Below are 15148 nucleotides of genomic sequence, written 5' to 3' on the forward strand. Positions count from 1 at the left end.
GCTCCGGGGATTTGGCGGGGGCAGGAATCGCGCTGTGCCGGTCGGCGGCCGCTAGCAGCGTCCCCCCAGCGACTCTCCGGCCCGTGATGGGTCAAGTGGCCACCCGTTTGCGGCGGGTCCCAACAGCGTATGTTACGACAGGTACTTACCAGCGGGACCTGGCTCCGCAGGTGGCCTCCGGGGGGCTCGGGGGATCTGGCCCCGGGGGGTGCCCCCATGGTGGCCTGGCCCGCGATTGGAGCCCACCGATCCGCGGGCGGGCCTGTGCCGTGGGAGCACTCTATTCCTCCGTGCCAGCTGGTGTACCGCGGTGTCCACGATGGCCGGCGCGGAGATGAACACCTCTCCGCTGGCTCCCATGCATCCGCCAACTCACGGTGACTGGCAGAGGCCCTTCGGCGCCAGTTGGTGTGATGCCAAGCCCCTTCCGCGCCAGCCGGCGCAAACCGCTCCGCCGCCGGCCTAGCCCCTGAAGGTGCGGAGGATTCCGCACCTTCGGGACGCCCTGAGGCCGGAGTGGTTCACGCCCCTCCTTCACGCCGGAGTTGCCCGCCCAGCCAGTTTCTGAAGAATCCCGCCCCAGAAGTCTCAACTGACTGGATGTACATGAATAATTGAATGAAAATAATATTCTTGGTGAGTGGCATACACTTTCTTATTGGTCAATGCATTGTGAAAGAGGGGTATCCAACTGCAACCTCTGGTCACCTTTTTTCCCTCGAATCAAGCAATCTGGCCCTGAAGATGCGACCTATTTGAGCTTAATTTCTTTTTTGTCTATCCTGTCTAAGGTTTCTAGTTTTGTAGGCTTGGAGGATTGAAAAAAGCTGCCATTAGCACAGTTGGTGTATACAACATGAATCAGAACACACAGATCTATTAATATGGATGCAAACTGATAGGAACATGAATTGAAACTTGATGGGCACGATTTACCTGCCGCGTCCCGCTGGAATCGGGACAGGACGAGGCCGGTAGATCTGAGGAGGGGAGGTCTCCCAGGTGATTGGAGGTCCCCGGGTGGTCAGACCCTGGGCAGGCTGGTACCCTGGCATTGCTGGTGCCACCCGAGCACCTTAGCACTGCCAGCTGGCAGTGCCATCCTAGCACGCTGGCAGTGCCACCCTGGCCAGTGCACTGCCAGGTGGCAGTGCCAAGGTGCCTAGCTGACATTTTGCCCGCATCAGAGATCGGGCCGGGGGTGGCTTGACAGTATGTGGTGGTATGCAGGGGTTCAAAGAACTCCGACAAGTGAGTTGGGGAGATCCGGGGGTCACATTGAGGGGAGGAGGGGAACTCAAGCTTGAGCGCCATTTTTAAATGGCGCCCCAGTCTCTTCCTTCTCTGAGGAGCTCCACTGGTCGGAGTGCCTGAGTGCAGCATATGTGGTCTTGCCGGGGCATTCTCCGCCGGCGACCGTAAAGAAAGAGTGCCGTTAGATAGCAGGGTCATTCCCAGTGCGTGTAATGACCTCTCGATTCCTGCCCAGAACGGATTCTGTTTCTTTTTGTTAAATCGCACCCTGTATGTGGAGCATGAAAATACACAGCTTGGATAGTCTTGTCATTTGGTGGCAACATATCTCATTTCCAGGCTGTGAATATCACTTCCTGTTTTCATGAAAATTTGATCGCTGCTAGTATGTTGCAGCCTCAAATTATGTGAGAAACGGTGACTTCCTTTGCCATTCATCATTTGAAAAATGTGATCGCCTGTGTGATCTTGTGTCAATTTTAGGTCAGCAACCTGATGGCCAATGAAAGATTGCATCATTTTGCACCCTCAGCTTGTTGTATCTGTTTGGGGCTTCACCTAGAGGAAGCTGCTGTTAAGAAATGATGAGGCTAGCAGAAGTTTTTTAAAAATTCACATGATAGTGAAAATATTGATCAACGGCAAAGGCAGTAATTCAGTCTCTGGTTTAAGTGACATTTATTTTGTGGGAATTCTGAATAATGCAACAATGTTAGAAAAACAAAGATTGTTTGTATTGGTAAATATTAGAAATATGGTTTAGTTTTAATTTGGTTTAGGGCGGCGCAATGTTGCAATGGTTAGCACTGCTGTCTCATGGCGCCGAGGATTCGATCCCCTCCCTGGATGACTGTCTGTGTGGAGTTTGCACATTATTCCCGTGTCTGCATGGGCCTCACCCCCACAACCCAAATATGTGCAGGGTAGGTAAATTGGTCATTCTAAATTGTCCCTCAATTAGAACAAATAATTGTGGACTCTAAATTTTTAAAATTTTTAAAAATTGGTTTAATTTAAAGTTTCTGTGCGTAGAAGGGTAAAACCTATAGTTAGATTCATGCTGGACAAAGGTGTTGGTATGCATGGGGTTGGTTAAGTTCTAACTGTGATTCTATTGTGCTGAGAGAGAGACACAGCATGTAGAGTAAATAGAAGTAAGTGTTGCTTCGCAACAGGAGGTCTCTTTTCAGAGGGGAGGGCTGTACTTTGTTCATAGTTTTAACTGGAATCCAGAGCAATTGGAGGTAGGCAGTGAGAGAGAAGGCAGCTCTGCTAGAAGCAGTTGATTTTAGAAGGCTAAAGAGGGAATATCTCTCTCAACCTTGCTGGAAGAAAAGCCATACTAGGGAGTAATAGTTTTTTTTAACAAGCAATTTTATTTGAGGTAGTTTTTTGGCATTGTAAACAGTTACAGACATCAACAGAAAGAAAGCAAAAAAGGCAAAAATGTGCAAACATCCACGTACATTCAATACTTCAATCGTAACATACTTCACAAGCCCGCTCCTCTCCCATCGGCACTACCTGCCAATTTATCCCTCCTACTCTACTCTACTCTAACCTCTCCCCCACCCCTGCTGACGCTCACTCTCCCACAAAGAGGTCAATGAATGGTTGCCACCTTCGGGCGAACCCCTGTACATATCCCCTCAGGGCGAACTTAATTTTTTCCATACCCTGGAAACTCGTCATGTCCGTAAGCCACAACTTAGTCTTCGGGGGCTTTGAGTCCCTCCATGCCAATAATATTCATCGCCGGGCAATCAGGGAAGCAAAGGCCAAAACATCGGCCTCTTTCTCGCCCTGGATTCCCGGGTCTTCCGAAACCCCAAAAATTGCCGCCCCCGGACCCATCGCCACCCTTGTTTTTAGCACCCGGGACATGATCCCTGCAAATCCCTCCCAGTACCCCCTAAGCATCGGGCATGCCCAAAACATGTGAACGTGGTTCGTTGGTCCTCCAGCGCACCTCGCGCATTTGTCCTCTACCCCAAAGAATTTGCTCATCCGAGCCACCGTCATGTGGGCCCGGTGAACGACCTTAAATTGAATCAGGCCGAGCCTGGCACATGTTGCGGTCGAATTCACCCTACTCAGGGCTTCTGCCCACATCCCGTCCTCCATTTCCCCGCCTAGCTCCTCCTCCCATTTGAGTTTCAGTTCCTCCGTATGGGACCCTTCCTCCTTCATGAGCACCTTATAAATATCAGAGATTCTACCCTCCCTCCTTCCCCCCTAGAGGCTATTCTGTCTTGGATCCCCAATGGCGGGAGGCGTGGGAAGGATGGGACCTGTCAACGGACAAAGTCCCGCAACTGTAGGTACCTAAAATCATTTCCCCTTACCAGACCAAATTTCTCCTCCAAGCTCCTCAAACTCGCAAAGCTCCCTTCCAGGAACATATCGCCCACCCTCCCCACCCCCGCCCGCCGCCATACCCGAAACCCCCCATCCATACTCCCGGGGGCAAACCGATGGTTGTCACAGATTGGCACCCAGACAGACGCCCCCATCTCCACTACATGCCTCCTCCACTGGCCCCATATCCGCAGGATCGCCACCATTACCGGGCTGGTGGAGTACCTGGCTGGCGGCAGCAGTAGAGGAGCCATGACCAGGGCTGCCAAGCTGGAGCCCCTGCATGAAGCCGCCTCCACCCGCTCCCAGATAGACCCCGTACCCACCATACACTTCCTTATCATAGCGATGTTAGCCGCCCAGTAATAGTTAATCAGACTCGGCAAAGCCAGCCCTCCCTCGTTGCGGCTCCTCTCAAGGATTGCCTTCTTCACCCGCGGGGATTTTCCCGCCCAGACAAAGCTCATGATCATCTTGTTAACCCTTTTGAAGAAGGACTATGGGATAAAGATCAGGAGGCATTGAAAAACAAACAGGAATCTAGGGAGGATTGTCATCTTTACAGTCTGCACCCTCCCTGCCAGCGACAGTGGGAGTGCATCCCATCTCCGAAACTCTTCCTTCATTTGCTCCACCACCTTGGCCAAATTTAACTTGTGCAGCCTGCGCCAGTCTCATGCCACCTGGATCCCCAAGTACCGGAAATTTTCCTCAACCAGCCTAAATGGTAGCCCTCTCAATCTGTTCTCCTGGCCTCTTGCCTGTAACACAAACATTTCACTCTTGGCCGTATTTAATTTGTATCCTGAGAACTGGCCGAACTTCCTCAACATTTCCAGTATACTTCCCATCCCGGCCACTGGGTCCGACACGTACAGGAGCAGGTCGTCCGCATAAAGAGAGACCCTATGTTCCACCCCACCCCTAACCACCCCCTTCCAACCCTTTGCGGCTCTCAGCGCAATCGCCAGTGGTTCTATGGTCAGCGCAAACAGCAGCGGAGAGAGCGGGCAGCCCTGTCTTGTCCCACGGTATAGTCTAAAATACTCTGACACTTCTCTGTTAGTCCTGACGCTGGCCCTCGGGACCTGATATAATAACTTGATCCAATTCACCAGTCCCTCCCCGAACCCAAACCATCCGAGCACCTCCCATAGATAGCCCCACTCCACCCGGTCAAAGGCCTTCTCAGCGTCCATCGCCACCACTACCCCCACCTCCCTGCCTGTCGGGGGCATCATTATCACATTAAGTAATCTTCTCAAGTTGGCCGACAGCTGCCTGCCTTTCACGAACCCAGTTTGGTCATCCCCAATCACCTCCGGTACGCAGTCCTCAATTCTGATCACCAGTACCTTTGCCAGGAGCTTGGCATCTACATTAATCAGGGAGATTGGCCTGTAGGACCCGCACGCCTCCGGGTCTTTACCCCGCTTCAATATCAGTGATATAGTGGCTTGCTACATCGTCGACGGCAGGGTCCCTTTGTCCCTTGCCTCATTAAAAACCCTCGCCAAGACCGGGCCCACTAACTCAGAGAACTTCCTATAAAACTCTACTGGGTATCCATCTCGCCCCGGAGCTTTCCCCGACTGCATGGCCTTTAGGCCCCCCAATACCTCCTCCACTCTAATCCTCCACTCCCAGCTCATCCACTCGCCCCCACCTACTGTTGGGAATGTTAACCCGTCCTGAAACCTTTTCATCTCCTCCGGTTCTTCCGGAGGCTCTGAAGTGTACAACTTGCTATAGAAGTCCCGGAATACCTTATTCAATCCTGCCGGGTCCTCCACTCTGCACCCCTCCCCATCCATCACTCTACCTATTTCCCTGGCCGCCTCTCTCTTCCTGAGTTGCTGCGCTAACGATCTGCTGGCCTTTTCCCCATGCTCGTACACCACCCCTCGCCTTCCTAAGCTGTTCCACGGCCCTACTCATGGATAGCGCCCCCAGTTCCGCCTGTAGTCTCTGCCTCTCCCAGAGTAAAACCTCCCCCGGGGACTCCGCGTGTTCCTCATCTATCCGACACATTTCCCTAACCAATCTGTCCATCTCTGCCCTGTCCGCCTTGGCCCTGTGGGTCCCAATTGAAATCAACTCTCCCCGCACTACTGCCTTTAGCGCCTCCCACAGGGTCGCCGCTGAGACCTCTCCCGTATCATTCACCTGCAAATAATTTTGCATACATCTCCGAAGCCTCTCGCAGATCCCCTCCTCCGACAGCAGTCCCACGTCTAGCCTCCATTGTGGGCGTTGGTGCTTCGCCCCTCTGACCTGCAGGTCTACCCAGTGCGGGGCAAGTGATTGCCGAATATTCCGTGTTCTTTACCTCCCCTATACAGTCCCTGCTTAGGACAAAGAAGTCTATCCTAGAATATACTTTATGGACGAGCGAGTAAAACGAGTAGCCCCTTCCCGTCGGCTGTCTGGCTGTCCAGGGGTCCACTGCCCCCATTTGCTCCATAAACCCTTTCAGCTCCCTTGCCATTGCTGGGAGTCTACCCGTTCTGGGACATGACCGATCCAGCGCCGGATCAAGTCCCCCCCCCATTATTAGCCTACGAGAGTCCAGGTCCGGGAACTTCCCCAGCACTCATTTAATAAAGTCCACGTCATCCCAGTTCGGGGCATATATATTCACCAGCACCACTCTTCTCCCCTCCAGTCTGCCCCTTACCATCAGGTATCTGCCCCCCCCCCCCCCCGTCTGTGGCTATGCCCTCCGCCTCAAATTGCACCCGCTTGTTGATAATGATTGCCACCCCTCTGGACTTCGAGTCCAAGTCCGAGTGGAAGACCTGGCTAATCCTTCCTTCGCCTAGTCTGGTCAGACACTTTCAGATGTGTCTCCTTCAACATAATTACATCCGCCATTAGAGTCCGCAAGTGCGCCAACACTCGCGTCCTCTTAACCGGCCCATTCAGTCCCCTGACATTCCAGGTGATCAGCCTGGTTGGGGGGCACAACCCACCCCCCCCTCCACGCCGGTCAGCCATAGCCTTTCACGGGCTGGCCCCCGGCCCGCACGTCGCGCCATTGTTGGCCCGCCTCTTGGCGGCCTCCACCCTCGACCTCCTTCCCACTGTCTACTACAAATCCCTCCCATGTCAGCAGAACAAACCCCCCCCTCCCCCACCTAGCAACATCCCCCGGTAACCCCACCCCTGCCCTTCACTGGCTGTATTCTCCCCCCCCCCCCCACCTGACTCCCTTGACTAGCCAATCTGCTAGCCCTGTGACTCATTACTCCGGCGCCCCCCGTTTCATTTCCATTGTTTCCCCGTCCTCCTCCCACTCCCCGGCGCCCCATCCCCCTCTCCAACCCACTGGAGCAAACTCACTGGCACAGAAAGGCATAAACATCCGTAAAACAAAAACCCCCCAACCCACGTCCTTAACCCCCCTTGCTGACCGGCCACCCTTAGTTACAATACCAGCTCCAGTGCCCTCAGTGAGCCCAACAAAAAGTAAAAACCCACACGAAAAGGAAAAAAACAGAAAGAAAGAGGAAGAAAACAAAAACAAAAGAAAAAAAAACCCAGTAACCAAAAACAAAGGGAATCGTCCCAAATGTCCCGCTTGGCACCTTTAACCCAGCAAACCGTTGAACAGCGGTCCAGGCACATTCGGCGTCCCTTCATACGATAGTTCTCAGGTCCTAATTCGCACCCGTGGGACCTCTTTTCGGGACCAGCCCCGATCCCTCGCAAAGTCCATCGCTTCTTCAGGCTCGGAGAAGTAGCGGTGTTGACCCTGATGCGTGATCCAAAGACAGGCCGGGAACAGCAGACCAAACTTCACGTGCTTCTTGAACAGCACCTCCTTGATTTGTTTAAAGGCTGCTTGCCGCCGAGCCTATATGCGGAGAACACTGTTGTTCCACATGCTGCTCCTGGCGCTCTTCGCCCACCGCAGCAGCCGCTCCTTGTCCATGAACCTGTGGAACCTGATCACCATCGTCGGACTGGGGGGGTGTCCCCCCGGCCGCCCCTGCCTCGCCTGCACTCTGTATGCCCCCTCCAGCTCCGGCAGTCGCGGAAAGGCTTCAGCCCCCATCAGCTGCATCAATAGGTCTGCTACAAATGCTGCGGCATCAGCTCCCTCAGCCCCCTCTGGGAGGCCGATGATCCTCAGATTGTTCCTGCGGGCTCTATTCTCCAACTCCTCCACTCTGTCCAGCAATCTTCTTTGCCGCTCCTTCAGCCCGTCAACTTCTAACGCCGCAAACGTCTGCGCATCCGCCTGCTCCTCCACCGCCTCTCTCAGCTCCTTAACTTTTGCATCTTGAGCATCCAGCCTCTGGTTCAGCTGATCCACCGCTTTCTGGATTGGGTCCAAGCTGTCCCGCTTCAGCGACTCAAAACTGCCTTTCATCACCTGGAGCAGTTATCCAGCGCCTGCTGGATTGCTGAGTCCGAGGTCCGTGCGTCCGCCATCTTAAGTTCCAGGTCAGTTTCTCCTGTTCCTTGCTTCTGTCCCTTTCTCTCTCTCTTCCTCTGCTTCCTGGACTCCCGCGGTTCCATAGGTTGCAGCCGCTCTCCAGCACTTTTGCGGCCGCCTTTCTGCCGCTCCATGGTCCCGCTATCGCGGGGAATCAGCCCCTAAAGTCCCGCCAGAGTGAGAGCCCGCCGAATGTGCGGCTCACTCAAACATCGCCGCCACCGGAAGATGGAGTAATAGTTAAGAGAAGAGGTGCCAGTAACCTAAAGTCCAGCTAGTTAAGGAAACTAGTGAAATGAAGAGAAGTTTCCAAAAAGTCTGCAGTTAACGGAACAGAGAAACCTGGGAACCAGGCAGATTACTGTTCAGTAAAGTAACAGAGAGTTTAAAAGGCATTGGATGAGAGGCCAGAAAGATATCTGCAGTAGTGATAAGGTTTATGAGAAATAACTGAGGTTAGGGAGCCATTGTTTAAAATAAGTGGAAATCGGTGGCTGGTCCTTAGATGTGTAAAAGCCTTTACAACAAAGGAAACCTGAAGTGAGAGGTGTAAAACCTGAAAGCGAAACCATGATGGAAGTTGCAGAGGGAAAACATAATTCAAAGGAAGATTTAAAAATTGAACTTTTGAAAGTGGAATTTGAAATCACTTGTGTGGAAGTCGGAGTTCAGTGAGACCAGGTGGTTCATGGTATAAGAAAGTTAAGAATCATCTGGGGAATTTTGAAGAGAAATTTGGGGCAGCACGGTAGCATGGTGGTTAGCATAAATGCTTCACAGCTCCAGGGTCCCAGGTTCGGTTCCCGGCTGGGTCACTGTCTGTGAGGAGTCTGCACGTCCTCCCCGTGTGTGCGTGGGTTTCCTCCGGGTGCTCCGGTTTCCTCCCACAGTCCAAAGATGTGCGGGTTAGGTGGATTGGCCATGCTAAATTGCCCGTAGTGTCCTAAAAAAGTAAGGTTAAGAGGGGGGGGGGGGAGGGAGGGTTGTTGGGTTACGGGTATAGGGTGGATACGTGGGTTTGAGTAGGGTGATTATTGCTCGGCACAACATCGAGGGCTGAAGGGCCTGTTCTGTGCTGTACTGTTCTATATTCACTTGGGTTCAGAGAGAAGTGTGTCTTACCACAGTTATTTTATGTGCTTTAATGGGACTTTATGTGTCAATTATACCTTGTTGATTAAAACATACTCTGTAATCCATGTTAATCCTAAAACGTGTGTATAATTGCTGAGCTAAAGGGGCAGTAATGTTGTATTATAATCCAATTTTTCTATGTTTATTAAATATTTTTTTTTCTCGGTGTTAAAACTAACTAATGGTCCTGTGACTCTGTTCCTCCACATCTTATTTAAAAAAGTAAAAGCTATGGCCTTTTGAGCCAGGGTTCCATTCTGGGATCTTCCCGTCCAGTTATAATATCACAGGGATCGCAACAACAAGATGATTGCCTTGTAATCTGTTTGCTTCCCACTCAGTACCCTATATAAGGCACAGTTTTAGGCATCTATTCAAAGCGCCTGTTCAAAACATTACACTGCCACCTCCCCATTACATACTCTGTCCAGGAAAAGTCAAGATCTGCAAACTGTGCAAACTGGTCGTGCATTTCCCTGATTAACACCACTCAAATATATGTTCAATGCTAATGATAACAAAGATCTACTGGAATGCTGGCTTTAAAACTTCACAGCAGCTGCAGTATAAAGTGCCTTGAAGTTGAAGTGATGTGACAGTGCATTCTGCACCAAGTTCAGTTCAGGTGCCTTCCCACCTCATTTATATTACATGGTTTGCAGTGATGCATAGCAGCTCCGCAACCATGTAAAATGTATGATGAAACTGACTTGTAAGAAATTGTTTTGTTCACGGCTTGCAGTCATTTTTGGAAAACTCGTTGTGCAAGATGTCAGTTTCTTACAATAGTTTAACACAGAGAGATAGTTTCAGCCAGCTTTAGAGTTTGAAGTTAAAACTGCTCATATGTGTGGAAAATAAGTGCATCTCGAATTATAGAATGATAGGTCACAGAAGGAGGTTATTCAGTCCATTGTGCCTTTTCCAGCTCTTCGAAAGAGCTATCCAATTAGTCCTGCATGCCTGCTTTTATCCTCATGGGGCAGAAAATTTCCCCCTTCAAGTATTTATCCAGTTCCCCTCAAAATTGTTATCAAATCTGCTTTTCCCATCCTTTCAGATAGTACATCCCAGATTATAACTTGCTGTATACTTTTCCCCTTGCATTGCATCTGGTTCTTTTGCCAATTACTTTATATCTGTGTCCTCTGGTTGTTGACACTCTGGCAGCTTAAATTGACTCATTGTTATTTATCCTATCAAAACCCTTCATAATTTTTGACACCTCTCTCAAATCTCCTCTGAATCTCCTCTGCTGTAAGGAAAACACACCCACCTTCTCCTGTTCTTTCTACACAACTGAACTCTTTCATCCCTGGTGTCACTTTAATAGATCTCTCCTGCACACTTTGAGGCCTTGAAAATCCTTCCTGAAGTTTAATTCCCACGAACGGCCACAAGGCAGTCCCTGCTGCCTGGCCAGCAGTTTGGAGAGATTTCACAATTTTTTGCCTTTGTACCTAATGCCTCAGTTTGTGCAACAAAGATCCCGCCTGCCGTTTCAACAGCCTTCTCCACTTGTCCTGCAACTTTCAAAGATTAGTGCACGTGCACGACCCAGGTCTCTCCGTTGTATCCCTTTTAAAATTGTAACATTTTGTTTATATTGGGCGTGATTCTCGGGCCTCGTTGCGCTCTTTCTCGAGCAAAATGAGACCGGTGTATAGCGGAAGAGGCTAAACACGAGAACAGCGGGAAGCGGCAAATAGTTTGCACCGCCACCGGCCCGTTGTCGTAGGTAAAATCGGGATCTCGCCGCAGCATAGCAAGAAATCAATTATCACCACTTAAGTCCTATTTCAATACATTAACGGGATTTCCTTACCCAAAGCCCTCCCATCATTCATTGGCCTCCCCAGCCAGTGGTCTGGCTGGCACCGATTACTACTCCTTTTTAAAAATGCGAACCTGGCGGAAGGACTTCTGTGGAAATCCGAGGTCGGGGGTGCTGGTCTTGCCACCCCAGTACTCGGCGGGGACTGGGGTCCCTCGGCTGGGTGTGGGGACACCCGCAGGGGTGGACTGCCATGGGAGGATGGGAGGGAGACACTGGGGGGGATCCCCACAATCCCCAGCATGGGCAATGTCACCCCCCCTAACACATGAACACTACCCCCCCCCCCCCCCATGAGGACACCCCTCTATGAGGTCCCTGGGGGTCCTCTTTTCTCAGGCCCCCCAATACCCCCATACAGCAACCCCCTCCCTTCTAGGATCCCCGCCCATCACCCTCCAAATGCCTGGAGGCCCCTACTTAACTGCCCTGCACTTCCCCACCCTTCAAACCCCCCTCCACCCTCATTTCATGGGCATGGCCCCCTTGCCCCCTGACACTTGGCAGTACCATTCTGGTACCCTGGAACTGCCACCCTGGCAGTGTTCCTGCCAGCTGACAGTGCCATATGGGCACCTTGGCAGTGCCAGGGGTGCAGTGCCAAGGTGCCCACATTCCAGGGGGAGGGCCAGGGAGCCATCCTACACTTACCCTGACCACCCAGAAGCCTCTGATGGTGTGGGAGACCCCCCAGGTGCCATTCCGTCTGGTCCTCATTTTTAAAAAGGAGTACTAATCGTTGCCAGTGTGAGCACTTTCTGGGAAGGCGGCTGAATGACAGGATGCCGTTGGATAATGGGCGGCTCTCCATAATTGTATGGAAATGAGACTTAAGTGGTGATAACTGGTTCCTCGCCACGCTACAGCGAGATCCTGATTTCGCCTAAGGGAGCGGGCCGGTTGCATCGCAATCTGTTTGGAGCCTGGCGCGGATCTCGATTTTGGCCTCTCCCGCTATTCACCGGCCTCATTTCGCTTGAGCGAGAGCGCAGCGAGGCAGGAAGATCACGCCCATTAACTCTGGTGGAGGAATACGGAAGTTTAAGATGATTCTGAACTGGTCTTCCAAAGTAGTTTGCTCTCCTGCTGTTAACCCTAATGTGTTCCGCTTGTGTTTTTCTGGTTCAAATACACCTGAATCAAGAAACCAGACTGCTGTATGCTGATTGAACATTTTGATTTCAGGTAGTAGTCAGGTGCATCACAATTGAAACTAAGGAATTTTGTGGTCATTTTGACAATATCCCTTTGGCTTTCCTTCTCCAATAGTACTTGGGATGAGTGTTGCTGTAGCTGCTCTTGCGTATTTTTCTGAAGCACTGCCTGCTATAATCACAATGCCTCTCCCTTGTTCGCTATCAATCTGGCCCACAGCCTGGTCATTCACCTTTCCTGACTGAGCTAACCTCGTGTCGGTCCTCTCGATGCACTGTCCCACTCACTGAAATATCAGGCTATACACCACAATATCATCACAAGTGATCTGTCTATTTACCAGTTCCACTATTGCGATCTGACTAGAAAAACAAGGGTCTCTCTCTTAATTCCATGTAGAACAGTCTCAGGCTGCTCACCACATTGTACCTGAACTTAATCTTGCTGCCAGGCAGTCTGACCACCACTGAACACCATGTTGTGTTGTCATACCAATATAAACATCAATTGCTCATAAGGGATTGTGTAAACATGTTTTGGGTTCACTTATTTAGACCAAGCACATGAGAACATGTATACAAAGGGAGAAATCTTGATGACATCAACAGCAGAGCTGTGTGTGTATGCTCTTCTCAAAGGCAAATGTGAAGTTAAGACTGGATTACATGACACAGTTCCTTTTTGGTGATGTCATGGTGATATCATTTCAAGGCATATTACAACAGACATCTCCGAAATCTGTGTCCATCTTTTCTGGAACTCCATGATTGTATCACTCCAATTTGATTTCCTCCAGCACAGTACCAAAACAGCTCTCATCAAAGTCACAAATGAAATCCCATGTGACTGGAGCAAAGGAAAACTTTGTCTCCTTAACCTTTGAAAGGTATCATGATCAGGTGAGAAGCGGTCAAATGGCTCCTCTCTTTCCTCACTCCTCATTTAACTGTAACATTTTATTGTATGAAAAGAATAAACTTGCCAATCCACTGAGTGGTTTACGCGCTGTGATCATAAAATAACCCAACTGATTGGTTTTCTGGAGTTTCACAAAGAAGGAGTTTACCTTTCATGTACTTAACCAGGTCTCAGTAATGCTCGCAGACACGCACACACACACACTCACACGGACACACACGCACACACAAAACAGAGTGGAGAAAGATAGATCCATAAAATTAGACTCCAGAGAAATAGAAGGGGTTCATAATTCATAGTTTGGTGACTTGGCTGACCTCAGGTTGAATCTGGTGGTCCTACTGTTTCCCTCCTGGATGCAATTTAAGTAAATAACTGGCTGATTTATCTGTCTTTCTGGAGACTGGTTGAGTTGATATCCTTCAAGTGGTCTGTCTGCACAAGGGGGATCCTTCTGCAGACAGGTGGTTATGGTCAGTACACGGGTTCCAAAGCTTGTAAGATAGAATAGAGAGAGAGGAAGGAAGGACCCTAATCAAGCCTTCTCTCATCAGCATCTCAGCTGCTTGTCCTCTTATTGCAGAGCAACAGAAGCTTAAACGCACAAAGGGTTGGCTGTCATATGACCGTCATCCTGTGATTCAAACATAGCTGTTACTGGTGTATTCCCCTTTGTAACGCCAATTCATGTCTGGAATCCCTCCTCTCAGTCAGGTTCTCATTGTTCAAATGACTGGATTTAAGGAATTCCCAATGTAGGTTGATGAGTTCTCGTGTGGTAACCCCTCTCAGCTAAGGTCCCATTGTCCAAGCGATTACTTGTAATAGTTTATTTCCAGCAGTTGAATACCTCTGTTGATTGCTTTGACACCTTGCTAATGGAGACAGGATATGTGATTCACTCATATCCCCAGGCCACTGTCGTTGGCTGTTCTTTTGTCAGACATTTAACCACCGTGTTGCGCCTGGTGCAGATCTGGGCGCGGCGGTTAAATCACAAGAAAGGCCAAAGTCGAGTTTACCATCCAACCAGACCGCTCCTGATTGCGAGCTCAGGATCTTGTCCAAATATGGCGAGCATCTCATTAACCCTAATTTGCATTAATTTCCATTTCATTCGCAAGATTGAAGTCGAATGCGACGGCGTCAAGGGAATTAACCGGCTCCCCAGCGAGAAATCACACGGGCATCATTTAGTATTCTTTATTAATAATGTGAAGCTGACGCATTGGCTGCTGAGGGGATTTGAGGCGGTAATTCCCATAGCCATTTCCATTTTTGGGCATACAACTCAAGGGCACTTGAAGCTGCTGCCCCAGTGCTGGGGGGTGTGAGGAATCCTTCAGGGGGGGGTTGGTATAGGTCGGGGGCTGAAACACTCCAGGTCGGGGATCACACCTGGACTGGGGTGGGGAGGGGCGGTCAGAGGGTGTGAAGGGCTTTTTGTCTGTGGGGCCTTCAAGCCATCTTTAAATACTGTGTATACCAATAACAGGCGTAACTGCAGCTGCTGCCTGTCTGTCCTACCAAACACTTCCAGGACAGAACTTGTGTTTGGTTATATGCTAAAGGTCGCTTTAACTCCCTTTGGCTGTGCGCAGCACTCCTTCAATTCCTTACAGACATCAAAATGGATGGTGTGTCGGTCCCGCAGAGGATGCCCTCGCGATGCTGGTGGCAGCCAAGGCGGCCAGACGCCGGAGAGAGCAGCAGTGGCGACACAGGCTGGAGGTGCACCCCATGTGCAGGGAGCCATGCACACATTGAAATCCCGGTCCCCATCAGGCCAAGGCAGAACCCAGAGGGGGACGCCAGTGGCAGCCCCAGGTGTACAGGCTTCAGTGGCCTTTCGACGAGATGATGAACAGCAAGTGCCGCAGGAAATTCCATCTCAACAAAGTATGTGGCACCTGTGCCATGTCCGCGCAGATTTGGCACCCCATGGAGGTGGAGGACAGTTGCTCCTGGTGGTCCTGAACTTCCATGCCACCGATTCATTCCAGGGCTAGAGCGGTGACTTGTGTGGCATTTCAAAGCTACAACCCACAAGTGCA

At 50.7% G+C, this 15148-nt stretch overlaps 1 protein-coding gene across 15 annotated transcripts in view; it reads left to right on the forward strand.

Annotated features, from left to right (window-relative positions):
- The window catches only part of LOC119967604 (myelin transcription factor 1-like protein), a 569116-nt gene that overhangs the window by 19852 nt on the left and 534116 nt on the right, over positions 1–15148 (forward strand). The gene's annotated exons all lie outside the window — the stretch shown is intronic.

This window comes from Scyliorhinus canicula, chromosome 6 (assembly GCF_902713615.1).
Source record: "Scyliorhinus canicula chromosome 6, sScyCan1.1, whole genome shotgun sequence".
Lineage (NCBI taxonomy): Eukaryota > Metazoa > Chordata > Chondrichthyes > Carcharhiniformes > Scyliorhinidae > Scyliorhinus > Scyliorhinus canicula.